Raw genomic sequence first — 4788 nt, 5'->3', positions numbered from 1 at the left:
AAATAAATAAATACTTTAATAATAAGTCCTTCCTGCAGGGCCTCTCTCCCCAGGATGGCCCTGTTTTCCTTCCAGGAGCCCCTTGGAGCCAAGGATGACAATTACTAGTGTTGTCTCAGGGGTGAACTTCCTGAGCCTCAAGGTAAGTTTGCAAACATATCTCCCTCATTTTCTAATCAATTTCATTAGTTTGGATCCCAAGCTTCCTTTTCTGCTGGGGACAGAAAAATATTCTTGGAAAACAATGGATTTCTCATGCCTTTCACATTATAAAGGCCCACGTTGCATTGACCTCCCTCGCTCCTACCCTCCATCCTGAATGCCAGGGCTGCAATGAGGATAGTTCCGTGTGGACAGGGGGTCCCTCCCCACCACTGGGTGGGGCCTCCCACGGCGTGCGTGCAGGTCATGGGTCCAGGTTACTCTTGCAGGGGTTTCCTTATGTGGACTCATGAGATGAGACAGGTCACAGCTGGGCAGGACCCTCTTGGCTGCTGAAGTCAATCTGTTCACTCTGAGTGTTTGGACCCAAAAACTGCTGGTTTCACCCCTTGTCCTTCCACTCCCTAGAGCTGTCATGCAGGGGGCCACATACCTTTTAACCACCTGGGGGACTGGATACATGCTGGGTGGTCCCTTGCAAAGTGAAAACTCAGAACCCCTCGGGCAAAATGCCAGGGGTAATAGGCAGTTCCAGACAATAAATAGAAAGTGATTCTTTAAAATATTTTATGACTTATAAAACATAATAGAATTGAAAAACAACCCGAGTAGCAGCATAAATTTACACATTAATGTTTTTGCTCCTTTAGGTAATGCAATCATACCATTTTATCCAATTGCTATCTAAATAGATCATTTTTCTGGCACAGTTTTAGAAAGCTTTATTATGTCATTTCATTATACTTTTAAGAACTTAGTTTTTGAGTAATATCATCAGGTAATCTCCATCATTTTGGCAAAAGTCAGATAACAACTAATTTTAATTCATGATTTTGAGAGGATTTTTTGTTGTTGGGGGTGTGATTCCTAGTATAGCTGTTTAGAGTACCTGATGGGCTATGATAGATGACAATGGATGGATTTCTGATGTGATGTCAAAATAAAAATTTTATTTACAACATCCAGAGCTGATTCTTGTGAAACAAATTTTCCAAAAGATTTAACTGTAAACAAATCAATTTCAGGAATCTGAATTTAAGTGTACTTTGTCATTTTCAGGTTTCCTCTGATGTTTGTCGTAACCCGATGATACATAGATACCCTAAAGTGGGCTTTGCATTTGTCCATAATTCCTGTCAGTCAAGAAGTAGATGGTGGAAAACACCTGAAACTTCAATTTGGGGTATTAGGGACAGTCATCTGGGAGACACAGAGTGGAGAGAAATCAGATGTGCCCCTAATTTTGAGCAGGGAGTGTGGGTTTATGAAGGAAAAGCACAGGCACTGGTTTTGAAAGAATTACGGTGATTGCCAGCAGCTAACAGCTGTTACATTGTCTCTCTTTCAGTCCAAAGGAGAAGGGTGTGTTGGAGGAGGTGGTCCAGTGGCAACTGAGCAGTTACAGGTGCCAGAAGTCAAAAGTGCCTGGTGTTCTTAAAATTGAAACAGGGGACGTGCGTATGCTTTACTTCGTTATTGTCCTTTCCATTCTAGTTTGAGTGGCTCTCTTAGCAAAGCTTACTTCATTTTGAATCTTCTTTCACAATTCCAGCGCATCTTTTTTCTGACACCTTTCTGACAGGAAAACATCAATGATCAAATTGTATTTTCCTGCCATCCCATTTCATTGCCTGGGTGGTTGGCAACCTGCTTCAGTCCATCATGCCCCTGGGAGGTGGGAGTTACCTAGTTTATTGATAATCCGTGCTAGGTGAGTCTTAGGACCACATCTCAGTAAGAGGAAGATTTGAGGAAATCACGTCTAGGTGCTAGATGTTACTCAGGGTCTCGTTTCTGGGTAGGTCTAGTGAATGACTTCTATTCTTTGAGCAACAATTATTTTGACATTTTCAGTAGTACTACAAGGAGAAAAGCAAAGTATAAGCAATTGGAAAATTGGAAAAATAAAATATTCAATAGTACATAAAAACAGTACACGTTCCCCTTAAATGCCGGGGTCTTTCTCCATCTGTTCTTATGGAGAGGTTCCGGACCAAAGGCAAGCCCACTTCACGTTCTGCCGCCTCCACTCTCCCCTCTGGGAGAGGGCCTGCTGCTCCCTTTACCCTGAGCGCAGAGTGGACGGGTCCGCTGACACGCACGGTGGCTGTTAGTCCGGGGCCAGGGAAGGAGGAGGAGGCCCCTCCACAGACCTTCTGGGGATGCCCATGGCCTGCCCCCAGCCCCTGGGTGTGGTTCCAAGGCAGGGAGGTGTTCCCGGGCCAGCTGACCCCTGTCTCCTTCCACCTGTAGGTCTGAGGGAGTACCCGCTTAATGAGGTTATCCTGACGGCCTACAACATCATTGGCGAGAGCCCGGCAGCGTGCCGGAGGAGGTGTTCCTAGGCGAGGCCGGTAACTCCGGGGGCCCCCGCCTTCTGGGAGGCCTGGCCTGGCGCTCTCAGGGGCCGAGCAGCGTGCCCGTGATGAGGAGCATGGTGCTGGTGTGCGGCCAGGAGGCTCCAGATCCCTGCTGGGAGAGACGGGGCCTGCCAGGGCTGGGCGGACCCAGCGGCCCGAGAGACCCGTCCAGTCTTGCTTTCAGACCTGAGGGTTCATTTCACACCCGGAGCCCTCCTCGTGCGTCCCAGGTTGTGCTCCCGGAGCGACGCTGCTGCCTCCATGGGAATCCAGGCCTGTGGGTCCTTGGCCTCTGTTCGTACCCCATTTAGATAAGATGGAGCCCCTGAGTTTGTTCCCAGGGCTGTAATAGCAGGCATAATGGTGTTTTTACTGATCCTAGTGGGAAATCCTTCCATGTTTCACCACTAACTGTCGTAAGTACAGGTTTTTCACAGATGCTCTATCAGGTTAGGAAGTTCCCTTCTATGCCTAGTTTGGTGAGTGTCTGTATTATGAAAGAGGATTGGATTTTGTCAAGTGCTTTTCCTGTGTCCATTGAGATGATCATGTGGTGTATGTCCTTTATTCTCTTAAATAAACCTTAGTTTAGACAGTTTTATATTTACAGAAAAATTGTGACTATAGTACAGAGAATTCTATGTTATCAATATATTCTGCACCTACCACTATTATTAACAATTTTCATTAGTATGGCATGTTTGTTATGACTGACAAACTCATACTGATGCATTTGTAACAAAAGGCTATAGTCTTTACAATTTCCTTAGATTTACCCATTTATCCATTCCTATTCAGGGATCCCATCTGGGACACCATGTTACAATTACTAGTCATGTCTCCTCAGGCCCTCTTGCTCAGGAAAGTAAGAAGCCTTTTAGAAGGGAACTTCTAGAACAAAGTAACCACAGCTCCAGAAACCTGCAGTTCAGTCATCCTTAACAGTGAAGCACTGAACACTGTTGCTGTGGCCATTTGTGGACAACTTTAGTTTTGTTTAGAGTACCTGTTTTCAGTTCTTTGGGCCACATACCTAGAAGTGGAGTTGCTGGATCATACAGGAATTCTGTGTTTACCTTAATGAGGACTCACCAATCTGTTTCCAGCATCATGTGCACCATTTCATATTCCCATCAGCCTTGTATGAGAGCTCCATCTCCCCACATCCTTGTGAAAACTTGTTACGTTTCATGTTATTGTTGTTGCTGTTAGTGCATTCCTAGTGGGTATTAAGTGGTACCTCACTGTGGGTTTGACTTGTATGTCAATGGATATTGATGTTGAGCACCTTTTCAAGTGTTTCTTGACTACTGTACATCTTCTTTGGTGAAATGTTTATACAAGTCATTTGCCAATTTTTTAATTAGGATATCTTTTTGTTATTGTGTTGTGGGAGTTACTAACACATTCTGGAGACTTGACTTCTGACAAATATATGAATTACAAATGTTATCTTCCATTCAATGGGTTGTATTTTGTCTTTCTTGATAGTGTACAAACATACTGAATTTGGAGAATTCAAATTGATGATCCCTCTTTTTTTTGCTGGTGCTCTGATGTCATATGTAAAGAATCCATTGTCAAATCCAAAATCATCGAGATTTACTTCTATGTTTTCTTCTGAGACTTTTATAGCTATGGCTCTTAAATTTAGATCTTTGGGTTGCGCTGTGCACCTGCGCCTGGGCGGGGAGGGGGGTGCCATAGCAACCAGGCCCTTCCTTTAGTTTTTCCCTCTCTTGCCCCCGAGGAGGCTTTGCAAAAGGCGCTTGCGTGGGGAACTGGGCGCTGAAGTGGCGAGCTGTCGGGAGGGGCCAGAGTGGGCCCTTCAAGGACCCAAGATTATCTAAAGCCACAGGGGAAGTGGTGGGAAATTCACCATCACAATTGCCAGAAAAACCGATTTAGGGTTTGTTCTTTTCTTAAGCTCCCAGTTTGGCTTCATCCTGTATCTTGTGCGGGCATTTATTACTGAATCTTGGGTAAACTCCTTAGGATTAACCTATTGGCCTCAAAAATATCGGGTAATTGGATTGCCCATCTACCTCCTCATTACTATCGTAATTGGTTACGTTCTCTTATTTGGAATAAACATGATGGGTACCTCTCCATTCAACTCCATTCATACAATCACAGATAACTTGCTAAAAATCAGCAGCAGAAGAAATACCAAGAAAAGGCCATCCCAGCATTAAGAGATATTCCTATTAGTGAAGAAAACCAAATGTTCTTCCTTGCAACCAAAAAACTTTATGCCAAAACCTAA

At 44.4% G+C, this 4788-nt stretch overlaps 1 pseudogene; it reads left to right on the top strand.

The window, feature by feature from the left end:
* The first annotated feature begins 2587 nt into the window (after positions 1-2587).
* On the top strand, positions 2588-4788 carry LOC112817872 (phosphatidylinositol N-acetylglucosaminyltransferase subunit P pseudogene; annotated as a pseudogene).

The sequence above is a fragment of the Callorhinus ursinus genome, unplaced genomic scaffold (assembly GCF_003265705.2).
Source record: "Callorhinus ursinus isolate GAN/ISIS: 27379988/994484 unplaced genomic scaffold, GSC_fseal_2.0 scaffold86, whole genome shotgun sequence".
In the NCBI taxonomy this organism is placed as follows: domain Eukaryota; kingdom Metazoa; phylum Chordata; class Mammalia; order Carnivora; family Otariidae; genus Callorhinus; species Callorhinus ursinus.
This window is presented reverse-complemented; position numbering and strand designations above follow the sequence as displayed.